This window comes from Anas acuta, chromosome 1, assembly GCF_963932015.1.
Source record: "Anas acuta chromosome 1, bAnaAcu1.1, whole genome shotgun sequence".
Lineage (NCBI taxonomy): Eukaryota > Metazoa > Chordata > Aves > Anseriformes > Anatidae > Anas > Anas acuta.
The window spans coordinates 113777007-113789661 of record NC_088979.1 but is presented as its reverse complement, the minus strand read 5'-3'; the positions used below and the strand labels follow the sequence as shown (position 1 = coordinate 113789661).

At 47.0% G+C, this 12655-nt stretch overlaps 2 long non-coding RNA genes across 3 annotated transcripts; both read left to right on the top strand.

Moving 5' to 3' along the window:
• The first annotated feature begins 51 nt into the window (after positions 1–51).
• LOC137862328 (uncharacterized) lies at positions 52–1413 on the top strand. Its single transcript, XR_011100186.1, has 2 exons — positions 52–451; positions 528–1413. It is a non-coding gene; the product is annotated as an uncharacterized lncRNA (long non-coding RNA).
• Positions 1414–4980: 3567 nt separating this feature from the next.
• On the top strand, positions 4981–11123 carry LOC137862165 (uncharacterized). Of its 2 annotated transcripts, XR_011100072.1 has the most exons (4): positions 4981–5209; positions 5305–5378; positions 7932–8196; positions 8293–11123. It is a non-coding gene; the product is annotated as an uncharacterized lncRNA (long non-coding RNA). The 2 variants fall into 2 exon arrangements; XR_011100071.1 differs by lacking the exon at positions 4981–5209 and having other exon boundaries at positions 5224–5378.
• The last annotated feature ends 1532 nt before the right edge of the window (positions 11124–12655 follow it).

The following is a 12655-nucleotide window of genomic DNA, read 5'->3' as shown; positions in this document are numbered from 1 at the left end:
GGGGGCACCCTCTGCCGCCGCTGATTGGACGCCCCGCCGCGGGGGGGGGGCGCTCCGTCGCCGCTGATTGGCCGCCGAAGCGCGGGGGCGGGCGTTGCGCCGCCGCCGCGCGCCCCTAACGGTCGCCAACGGCCGGTTCCCCGCCCCGCTGTGGGGAGGGGCAGAGCCCCGTGGGCGGGGGTGCGGGCGGCCGCCCCCGCGCTGCTGTCCCTCAGCGGCCGGGGCTCCTCTGCCAGCCCTCCAGGCAGAGCACGAAGCGGGGGGGCGGCTACACAGGCACATATGGACACGCGTGCACCGCTGTATGGTGTCAAAGCCCCACAGCCCAGCAGGGGCTGGGGCGGTGGGAGCCAGGGCAGAAGGGAAATCCTCTGAGGCACGGGCGGTCCGTTAACGCCTCACGCGCCCTTACAACGTCTCCTTATCCTCAACAGCAGCGCTGCGTTGGGAGGTTCGTCCCCTTCCCCTTGCCCGTCCCCGTGAAGTGATGACCCGTGCCCTGCCCGCTGTGTCTGTTCTCTCCCCAGATCCCATGAAGCGCTCAGACACCCTCCGGCACTCGGCTCGAGTAAAAAGCCCGGAGCCCCCGGAGCCATCTGACTGCAGGATGGCGAGAGGCAGCTGATCCCGCTCCTGCCGGAGGGACTCGGATGATGTTCTCTGGAGCCAGAAGAAGCTGGCTCGAGTGGGAGCCAGGCACGGCTGTTAGAGCTCCTGCATCTGTGCCCGGACCAAGTGCCAGCATGCTGCGGGCCGCGGGCAGGTGCTGGGGCCAGCGAGGGCTCTGTGGTGAGCCACACAGCGTGTCGCCTGTCAGAAAGCTGTGGGGAGGCTCTGCTCCTGCTGCAGAGAGCAGGAGGCTGCAGCTGCAGCACGCCTCTGTTGCTAAGGCACATAAGGCACCCACGCTCGCCTCTGAGCTGAACAGCGCTCGCCGGAAAGCTCATGAAGCCAGGAGTCTCGCGCGAGAGGGTGCTGCTTTGAGGCAGGTGCTGCCTCCTGTACTCCTGAGAGGGGTTTCGCAAATCCCCCCAAAATAACTCTCCGTGCATGCAGTTTCCCTGGTTTTCTGGAGGGAGCTGTGCTCTGCCTGCTGCTGCTGAGAAAGGTCAGTGATGCCTCTCCGTGATGTGAATTTCAGGAAACTGGATTAGGCAGCATGAGGCAGTTCGGAGGCTCTGGATTCCGACTGAGAGAGATGTTAGGCAGTTCTGCTCTCCTTTCCAAGCTAGGTGTGCAAAGCAAACCCCGCACACTCTAACAGCTTGCCACAGGAACATCTCGAAAGCTGTGAAAAGCCAGCCCCACATCTGACTTGCAGAGTGGGCCCAAGTGCTCCTACAGCAGTGGTTCATGCATTTTCAAAACTGTGCATGAGTCCCTCATTTACGACTTGCGAGGCACAGTTTTTCTCTTTAAATTAGGCAGCTATTTCAGTGCCATTACTAGACACCGATCTGCCATTTTATACTGGTTTACAGCTCTTCGGAGTGCCATTGATCATCTGTTATCTGTGTGCAGCAAGTGAAGCTGCTACAGGCATGCAGCACACACATAAACCAGAGCACAGGAGGCAGCGATGGGCCTAGCTGGCAGGGAAATTCTGAAGAGTGACATAAAAGCCTGTGTGCCTAAAGCAAAGGGTATCTGTGGATAGATTTGTCAAACTGGCTGTGAGAGCTGTCTCCCTCAGCAGTGGCCTGACCTCTGTGTTCATGGGCTTGCTCGACGTACGTGCTGCCCTGTGTCACAACGCTCACAGAAACCATCTGCATCTGGAAATCACAGCACTATAGTAACACTATAGGTAATACTTTGTTCTCCCGGCACCGCAAAGCAGTCACAAAGGAAGATGTTACCCCCCTTTTTTTTTTGATCTGGAAACCAAAGCATGCTGAGGTTAAATGAACTGACTAAAGTCGCATAATCAGCCAGTGGCAGGGCTGAGAATAGGCTCCGTATCATTTCCTCCAGGCCTAGGATCTAACTCAGAACCATCTTGGGGGCAGAGGCAGGCTACCAAAGGCTATACATCACAGCTCTAGAGAACATGACATTTATAGAACAAGCTTAGCCCTGAACTTATCATAGTTTGTCGAAGAAAAAAAAAAAAAAAGCAAAATTTTCTTATGAGATCCTGCCTGGGCAAGAGGGCAAAAAAGGAATTAGAGCAACGCTTCTAAATATTAATGGGCTTCTAAGCATTACAAGAGACCAAAGCCTGAATTAACTTTCAGGAACAGTTGCTGCACACCTAGTCAAAAATAAAGGAATGCTGTGAATAAGCGTAAACCTTTCACAGTTGTTTGACATGCAGTCATTTTTCATCCATTTCAAAACAATTTTAGGGAAATGGTGCTTCTTTCACACCCCTCTTCCCTGGCTCCTACCCATACTTCTTACTGCATGCCCAAGGCGCGTGCAGTTCCCTTTGCAGACCAGCGGCTTCACCTGTGGCGGACCGATGGCAACAGAGCAACTGTCTGCTGTGCTATCTGCAGCTGCCCTCTGCTGAAACGAGGCTCCCGGAGATGTGGGTCAGATTATCAGCGAGCTGATAGAAATTATATGTTATGGTATCTCGGCGGTGAACACGGTCTTTCACCCTAGGCGTTGCGACACATCCAAGAAAATTATGTAATGGGGAAACAACGTGTTGGATTCCAGGGAATGGTTACGTTGTGCCAAAACTATAATTTTCTACTCTATCCTCAAAGGCAGTTCCAGAAGCCTCTCATTTCAGTCAGGATTTGCTCAGAGAGAGGGTCAGTTGTTCTAAGGTATTAGAGAAGGAAGGCTGACAGCTTTAAAGGTGTTTAAAGACCTGACTTCTGATGCAGTGTAAGTTGTAGTCCCTTCTGATTTCAGAGAGGATTAGGCTCTGAGGATCTTTAATTACCATGGCTCCATCACCTAAATATTCAAACCTGACCTTAGCGGCTGTCATGAGCTGGTCTCTGAGCACAGAACACGTGTTGCCCACCACATTTTATCGGCAATGCCGTCGCTAAGCATGTTCAGCTAGTTGCAGCACAGAGCATATTCCACCCATACCGAGCACACCAGTCCTCCCTGGGGGCAGCGGCCAGCCCACCCCATCTGCCATACAAGTTCTGCCACCTGCAAGTACAACTCAAGGGCACAAATAGTGCCGCTGCCTGCTCCTCTGTGGGACGTTCAGAGGGATGCTCGTGTCGCCCAACACTGCAGTGCCCGCAGGCTCTGCAGGCTGAGGGGACAGCCGAGATCTCCCAGATTCCCTCCGCAGGACACTGTGGTCTTGTGCTCTGTCCTCTCCCTCCTCCTCCCCATCCCCATCCCCGACCCAGTCTGCTGCCTTCTTTCACAAAACCCATAGAAATATAATTATCATGGAGATGTGTCTGCCTCTGGCGATGTTTTTCTTTGGAAATAATTATAATTGGCTGTGGCAGTTAAAAACTTATCGGCATAGACAGATGACAGACAGCGCAATCACATAAGCTTCCCTCTGAGAAAATGAAGCTAAAACCCATTTATCCTCCTAGCTGGGAACAAAGGGCTTTACTTTGAAGAGCCGGGCTGTGAAAACACGGCGAGAAGCCTGTTATGCTCACAGATTAAATTTGCGGTAGGTAACCGAGCACAAGGAATCCACTAGCAGCAGAACGGCACTGTAGTAATTCTAATAGCACCACTCCTCTTATCCGAGGAATACCTGGCTAGGGACACTTCACTCTCTTCAGAGGCAGTGACGGGGGTCTCGGGAGGTTGAGTGGCTGGATGCCTTGCGGGCCTCAAGTGACTGCACAGCGGACAACATGGAAATGTAAGCACATCTCCACAGCATCTGCTGGGGCGGCGTGCACTGGGAGCCAAAGCCAGATGGAGTCACTTCTTCCAGGAGAGAGCCATTAACTGCACTCTCCTGGAGAGGAAAAATGCCGAATCCTAGGTGCACCTGAGTCACGTCTTCTGTCTGACAGCTGATGTGGCGCCCCTCAAGGAGCCTGCGCCTGGCCCACTCTGCTTGGTGACCCTGCTGCCGAGGGAGAACTGGTGACTCGGTCAGAGTCACCCAGCCACCCTGCCCACCATCCAAATCCATTTTTTTCCAAATGGTTTCAGTATCTGGCCTCTCATGGCTGAAGGGGCTTCTCATGGCATGCTGGTTGGAGACCGGTGGGGAGAAGGGCAGGAGGGCTTCGCTCGGTGCCAATTTAAAACATTTAAACAACTCATGCCATTTCTGAGATATCCTTAAGAGAATGGAAGCTAAGTGAGAGTGGTTGTCCTGTGGAAATTGTTGATTACTCAGTACGCGCAAGCAGATGATATCCTCAAATTCATCGAGACGTGCTTGGACCTAATGGTCTCTGCAGAGAGACAAAGGAAAGTATCGCCAGCTGGCAGGCAGTTGTTGTGTGGGGGAGGGCTGAGAAAGGGACAGAGCTGGGGGAAAGATAGAAAAGGACAGAGGAATACCAGAAACAGAAGTGCCTGAAATGATTTCTATAGCTCTAATTCCCAGGGTTACAAATAACACTCCAACAAACCCATAGCTGACACGCCTCACGTGCAACCACACTATTTCGCTTAGCCCAGTGCATGCACTGCTCTGACAAACTCTTCTGCTTTTGGATGAAATTCTGAATTGTTTCTACCTTTTTTTTTCTTTCTTTTTTTTTTTTTTTTTTAGCCTTCTTGGCTCTCACTAGCTTTGCCTGGTTAGATTTCCCCTTCTAGCTAAAAAAAGAAATTAGACTGATCTCTTTTGGCAGCTGTGAAATGGTTGCATATTGTGTATGTTTTCTTGATGAGCTTGCATGAAATGGATTTTGGTTTCCTTTTGATGGATACACCACTTTTAGCACAATGTCCACACAAGATTAGCAAGTGCTTCATTTTTAGAGCAGTTTTTATGTGCGTATAATGTCATGTATGCTATTTCTATACAGCCTTATGTACCATGAGCAAAGTTGCTTGAACAGGGAAATGGAACCGGTTGAGGAACGTTTCCCCAGTGAATGCTCAACATGATTAGTGACGGTCTGGTTTTTGTTAAGGCTTCGGTCGATGACGAAAATTACGTGAGATCCAGGTTTTAATTCTCACCACTTCCCAGAGCCAGATTCAGGTGCTGCATGAAACCAGCTGTACTGGGTCTATTCTAAGAGCGATTTAGCCTGGTGTCCTAGTGCCTGCTCAGATACGGATGGCAGGGAAGAAGGTAAACGTGTGTGGTAGTTCTCAGTTTCTCACTTCCTCTGCCTCCTGCCCCGTTTAGCTCAGACTCCCCGAGCTCATGGTTTCTGCTTATTTTAGAGCCCACAACAGAGAGAGAGAGGAGGTGCAGCTTTCGGTGAACACGACAGATATTACACCGAACAGCACCGTGGGTGAGTGTGATTGCTCTGTCTTCTTGGGTGGTTATGTGCATCAGCCTCAGTCTAGCCTGTGTTTCAGGGTAATGCTATTACACGAATAAAATCAATGAATAACAAAGGAGATGTTCTGTGGAAAAAGGGAAAAGGCCAAAATGAGTATAGAACAGGGTAATAATATCATATGAGATCATTATTATTACAATATCACAAAATAAAGAGGGCTGGCATTCTGCCATTCTCTTGTCCAGTATTTCATTTAGCCATGAAAGGTTCATGCATGGGAGCAGGGGAAATCTATCTCCCATTGAAATTAAAAGCTTTTGTGAGATTTATTTAAATTCATTTAATTGTTTCTCTGACAGGGCTTCTCAAAAGCAAATGCAAATGTAAGAAGCACCAAGTACTGAAATAAATAGCAGCATATTTTGTTTTTAGTTTAGATATTATGTGCTGTGGACCTGCCTGCTTGGTGAAACTCTTTAGTATTGGTAGGAGACACTAAACTAATGGACAGCCACAGGCTGGCCATGCAGCCTGCAGCTGAACCACGAGCTGAAGCAGGTCTAGCTGTGGTCTGCCAGCCAAAACATCCTACCTTTTGCTTTCTCTTTCTTTGAAGGGAACTGCTGAGCCAACTGCGTGATTCTGCATTTGGGGGCAGGGCAGAGGGGGTCCAACGGGGTTACTTTTCAGCCTGCCCTGTAAACTGCACATCCCCAGCTGTGCGTGTAGGCAGCGGCAGAAAGGTGCCGCTGAGGAAACAAACCTGGCAACCCAATCTGTCCACAGCTTCCAGTTCCAGCAGCTTCAGCCAGCAGCAAAGCTGAACTCCCAGGACCGCAGGCAGAGTCAGTGCTGGCAGCTGACGATGAGACGCTGCCACCCCCAGCTTGGTGGGTCCGCCTCAGAGCCGTGGAGCCAGAGGCAGTCTGGGCAGCCTGGCCCAGGCCCAGGGCATGCAGGCGTATGGTTGGTCTGTGGTTCTGCGGCATGGTGCCAGGGAGGCAGGCAGGGCTCCAGCTGAAACCCAGCTCAAGGTCTGCGATTGATAGCTTCAAAAGAAGCATTTCAGTCGCAGCACGTGGGTGTTGTTCAAATTGGTCTCGGTTCCATGGGAGTATTTCCAACCAGCTCCTCATTACAGGGCTTCAGTTTGGAGAAGGGACAGTAAGGAAACGAGGACAAAGTTACTTCCCGAATTTTGTGCAGCAAATTTAAATACAGGTTATGCCTCTCCTCAAGGAGCAGGGGGAGGATTCTCCAGCTAAATTTTTTTTAAATATAACTGCCTTTAAACCTGGCATACCTGAAGAGGTAATTGTGAGTTTTTCCCTTTGACACCAAATATGAACTTGCAGACTGAAAAAAATGAAGTATCCAACAGAAATTCCACTAGAGTTATCATCAGTGAATTGCGAAACCTGTAAGACAGCTTTTTTTTTTTTAATTTCTCTATTTCCTGAAAAAATGCTGAACATACAGCACTGAAAAATGAACTCCCCTTTATCTATTGAGTGACTGCAGATCAATGCAGTTAATGTCCAACGAGGAAAGAAAAACAAACAAACAAACAACAACAACAACAAAAAAAAAAAACAACACAAGACAACAGAGAAAAATAGTGCCCTGAAAAGGGTTACAGTATGATTTTTTTCCCTTTCCCCTCAATCAGTAGCCAAACAAGGACAATTTTATCCATTTGTAACTGTCACAAGCAAACTCTTGCTTGTACTCTTGCAACAGTTTACACTGCTCTTAACTGTTTCTTTGTGGCTGCAGCAGATACTGTAATATCTCCCTGCAACACAACTGGAACAGCTCCAGCCATTCAGAGACCACAACCTGAAAGAGCTCCTCTCAAATGAGGTCTATTAGAAAAACAGCATTATTTCAGCATATTCGGCTCACCAGACTTTGCCGTCCTCCCCCACCCTCCTCTTCCGTTCATAATTTCCTTTACTTGTGTATCTGTTTCTTGTCCTCCAGCTTTTTCTCTTATCATTTCCTTTGATGTCCTTCTTCTGGCCTTGGGGCACTGAAAGTAGTTGTAGTAAACTGAGCAGTGTTTGGGGTGGGTGTGTGGTGACGGGAGCGCACACAAATGCTGGGGGAACGTACAACTTTGGCTAACTTATGTTAGCACTGTAACAAACTGTAATTTCATAGCAATCTGTTCTCCCCATCCCTCCCTTTAAGCACACAATTTCTTTTTCTTACAAACCGTGCTTCCTTCTTGCTCTTTATTCTCATGGCAAATACACTTGCTCCAGTGCTTTTGCTTCCTTGCTGACTCCCTCCTCCACAATTCCAGCTCCCTTTTGTCCCTTTGCATCACAAAAGCAGCCTCATCCAGCTACTGCCGACTCTTCCCATGCTGCAGCTTTCTGGTTTGAGATTGCTTTCTCCCTGTGTGCGAGTCCAATTTTTCCTCCTGACCACCTCCTGTCCTCCAAGCCCATCCTCCATGGGAGTGACTACGACCAGCACATCCTTGACCCTGCCTTTCTTCCCTGCACACACTTGGCACAGTTTTAGGTGCCTTTGCTTTCCCTGTCCCATTTCCAGCTCCTTCCAAGGCAGAGGCACCGGATATCCAGGCTGCTTCGAAGGGCTGGCCAAGAAGAGCGATGACATCCTTTGCCTGAGGCAACGTTTCACAGACACCCAAAGCCACTTCCTCCCAACCTGGTGCTGTGTACACCCAGAAACACCATCTGGGGAAGAGGAAGGTGCCTCAGTGACACGAGTAATACAGCTGCCCTGCCTGGTCGCGCGGTGGGAATGGAGATCAGCGGGGAAGTTTACACACCACGGGTTCCTGAGTGTCCTGGTAAGCGTAATGTAAGCTAGTCACTCAAAATAGCAATCACCACTTGAAAGATATGACTCATTTTGACAAGTTTGTCTGTTTTAACTGGATTTGTAGGGCTCTAATGACTCACTGTGAAAACCTCCCTGGAACATCATCACTGCACAGTTTGTGAAAGGAAGGGAGGTCAGTGCCAGAATTAGCCCCAACCAGAGCCTACCAGGACACCACTTCCAGGAAGGCAGTGCTGAATGAAAGAGGACCCTGAGCGCTGGCAGCTGTCCTCTAGCACAGGGTGAAAAGCACCAAGAAGTGACTTCCAGTACTATCCTGACCAGCCACTGAAAACAGAAGCCTTCTTGTCTGCCTTTTGTTTTCCAATGGCCAATACGAACTGATAAGCACTGGCACCATTGTCTGGAATAAATGTGTTTGCAACCAGTAGAAGACTGGTGTGTTGTAAACAACTATTGCATGGAGTAAAGCATACTCAATCACAGAAGTACAAGAAAGGACACTTTTGGAGCTAGCACACTTAACGACTGTGAAAAGGAAGTATCATCATTCTCTGGGATGAGATATGAAATGGAGTGTTGTAAAATTACTTGATACACTTTTATGATTGTTGTATTTTTACTGTCATAGCAAAGTTCCATCTTCTGCTTGTCAGAAGGTCCCTCATAAGTCACACTCTTACACACTAGCATTTTGAATTTCAAGGAACTAAAACACAAACGCCACACTTCTTTTTAGATGCAGACCTATTCTGCTGGTACAGAGCAAGTATGCTATTCTGTATGCTGTGGGTCCTCTTCATTGCTGCGGTCTTGAAGCTCTAGGTTGGGGTCACTCTGACAAAATCAGGAATGGCAAAATTGGATGTTCGGAGAGACTCCACTACTGCAGGGCCATAGGATAAAAGTCTAGGGTTTAAGGGAAATAGTACATTGTTCTAAAGGCTTTGTAATATGGCCTTATCTTCTCCCATTTCTCTTATTCTCGCACGCTGGGACAAAACATTGTTTTTTCACAAACAAAATGTTCCCTCCTCCTAGCCAAACCTCATGCTTATAAAGGTCATGTTAACCTGCTTTGAAGCTCTGTGAATCATTACAGCTCTTCACGATGCAGGTAAGAACGAAGTTTCTCCACAGAAACAGGTGGTTCAAACACGAGGGGTTTTGAAAGTGGCAACACAGCAATGTCGCCTGCAGAGAAGGAAGTAAGTAGGCCCATCCAGAGTTCTGAGGGCTTCGGGTATAAAGATTATTAAAAGAGAGACAGTAAAGATGTTAGAAGAAAAAAAAAGTGACATAGGAAAAGTAATCCTGACTCAGATTGGGTAGCCTGCCCTCAAGAACAATTCAAGAGATGAAGCCTACCAGTTGCCTTGAATTTGTAAGCAGCTTATGTGGTTTTCATTTTCATCATTTTGGTTGATTTGTTCTGGGCACAGAAGCTACTGCCTGGCTTTAGCACCACTTCCTCCTTCCCCCTTGGTCAACAAGACACTGAATTCTGATGAGCTGCTTTCAGCAGAAGGGTGCCAAGCACCATGGTGTTCACCTCCCTGCTGTCTGTAGCTGTGGTATCACACTGGGTTTGTCCTGCAGTCTGTGAGAGCAGTAGGGTTTTCTTCATACTCTGTAGAGAAGCTAAGGTGTAGGACGGGATACATGGGTCCAGCTTCCTGCTTCTCATCTCCTCGTGTCACCCACAGGAAATGATGCCAGCAGGCCTCCCCTCCCAGCAGTGGCCACTTGCATGTGACACTTACAGAGATGCACCAGGTACTTTCCACCCAGGTTAGCAGAAGCTCAGACAGATTAACTGCAGTTACATTCAGGTCATGCTGTCAAATTTTCCTTTGCAACTGTGTAAGCTGTGGCTGTCAAAATTTGGGACAAACTGCCAACATCGCAGAAGAATTTGAGAGTTAAACTGGAAGCAGTTCTCAGGAAGGACTTGCAAGCACAACTGTACAAAAACAGCGCTCAAACCCACTCCTCTCTGTAACACTGCTATGTCAGCACAACTTTTAAATGTAGAACAAACACTAAAAGCATACATTTTCAGTGAAACTGGAAAAGTGTGATGGAAGTACACAATCCTTTGTTGATGGGCACAGGACAGAATCTGGTCCTGCCTTGCTCTTTTATGCTGTTTGAGGTTAATGAGAATTTGTTTTACCTCTGTTGTGTTTTTGGCCCTTGCCTATATGAACAGTCACTAAAGGACTGCAGGAGACATTCTAGCTACAAAATACAGAATTTTCATCGTTAGGTGCTCGAAAGGAATCATGATCATTAGAAGAAAAAGCAGTGCTGCACCTAAGAGAGATAAGAGGCCAAGGACTAAGTAGAAGCAATAAAGGGAATGTGGCTAAGAGGAGGCATATCTTTTATATTTAAGCTAAGGTAATACAGAAGAGCTTTTCAAGTGAAGTTTTTTTCATTCTACTAGTTTAAATTTGTTACCTGCATGTCAATCCTACACACAACCAGACAAAATCTAATTGTATACCTACAATTGTATATTCAATTGTCTACCTGTTCTAACACAGTTACTTGCAATCCTGTCTTCAATCAAGTTCTCACAAACTCACACGTAGTGTTAAGTACATTCTTATTAAAACAGAAATGTCACGGTACCAAAGTACTTCTTGCAATAAAACTCTCCAAACCTACTACACCTTTCTGCCACACAGTGTTCTCAGAACAATAGGTTTTATTCTTTACTGCCAATATTAAACAGCTGAAGATGACGAAAAACCCTAAATATGTTTTACTAGAGCACATAATAAGGGCATTCTACAGAAAGCTGAAATGAAATGGCTGCTACACAAACTAATGCAAAATTAGTAAGTGACACTCTTAAAACCACAGAGTTTTCATTGTTTTTACCATTGTTTGATAGCATTTGTCAGATTCGGCAGAAATCCCTCTTGCCATCATGCTGAGAACTTGTGCACTTCCTATCACAAAGGAAACAATGACCAACAGATGCAGTAAAACCTCTTGGAACCTTCTCAACCATTCTTTGGCACTAGTTTCCCGCAAAATTCCACAATCGTCCTGTCCTTTCTGACTAATGGCTTGTTATTTTGCCCAAATTGATTTTTTAAAAGGAGATAAAATGCTCAAGGTCCAGCAATGCTGACAGAAGGATAGAGAAAACTCTCAAAAACCAGACCCGCCCCTCCCAAGATAGAGTGAGAAACTTCAGGCCAACAGCTAAAGCAAGAATAGGAAATTTTTGATCCAGGGGATGCCTACAGTCTGCAACTTAATTCTTCGCATTACTGCTGAGTAATGCTAGGATATTGTTTGAAGTATTATCATCTTTTGAAAGCTACAGAAGCAGGAAAATACTTTGAATGAACAACCACAATTACTGAGTCATAAGAGAAATACTGCTAAAAATAATTATTCTGTACTTTTGACCTCAAAACATTCACCTTTGACAATTTTTACAACAGGCAGCTAAGACACCAGTGACTAGTATGTCTCAGCTGCTTCTGGGATGGAGTACTGAAGTACAACCACTCTTAATTACTTAAGACCAGGAATGAAAAAGAACAGAGCAAAACTGTAGCCAGTTTTCTAAGTGAAAGATTTGCATTACTCACACTGTTATTTGCTCTCAATGAAAAGCTATCAAACCCTGCTCCTGCCAGCCTTGCCTGGGAACAATTGTTTCCAGAGGGGCAGGGCTGTTACTAAGCATCCAAAAGTCAGACATTTCTAGCAACACCAAGCTCTGGAGTTAAGTATCAGCCCATATCTAGAAAATAACCATGGTAATGGTGTTTGCTGAAAGGAGGAAGTAGCACTGGAAAATATCTTCTGCAACCTCAAAGCCTGCTGTGGAAATTCCCCACCTATGAGCGGTATTCACCTAGTAAAGCTGGCACTGATATCCTCTGTTTACTTAAGCTCACAGGCACTGATGTCATAGGGCAGGCTTTTTTATATTGTTTTATTTCAAGCCATTGTCAGAAAGCATCCATCCGCCTGAAAAAACCTTAAATACATCAACATTTAAGTGGAAAGCAGTGATGCTGCTGCAGGAACAGGGATGGGGTATTCACAGTCATGTTTTTATGCTGCCAAAATCTACTGCTACTTTCCCAAAATGACAGGCAGGAGAACGTGCAACCGCATGTGCGCATGCACGTGCAGCTGCACTGTGGAGGCACACTGCAGCACTGACATTCAGGGAGTGGGATGAGAGCCAGCATGAAAAGAAACAGCATCACGCTAATTTCTTCTTTTTAATTAACATTTGTCAAGTCTGGAGAGAAGCCCGGGCTGCAAAATTTGGATGCAAAATTCAAAGAGCTCTGAAACTGGAAATGTTCACATACAGGCTCTTGATTTTGCCTAGTCCTCTTTATAGGTCACACAGAGATCACTTATTTGCTCTTACTGTAACTCACAATTAGTAATACACTTCGTGCTTTTTTTTCCATATGTCATAG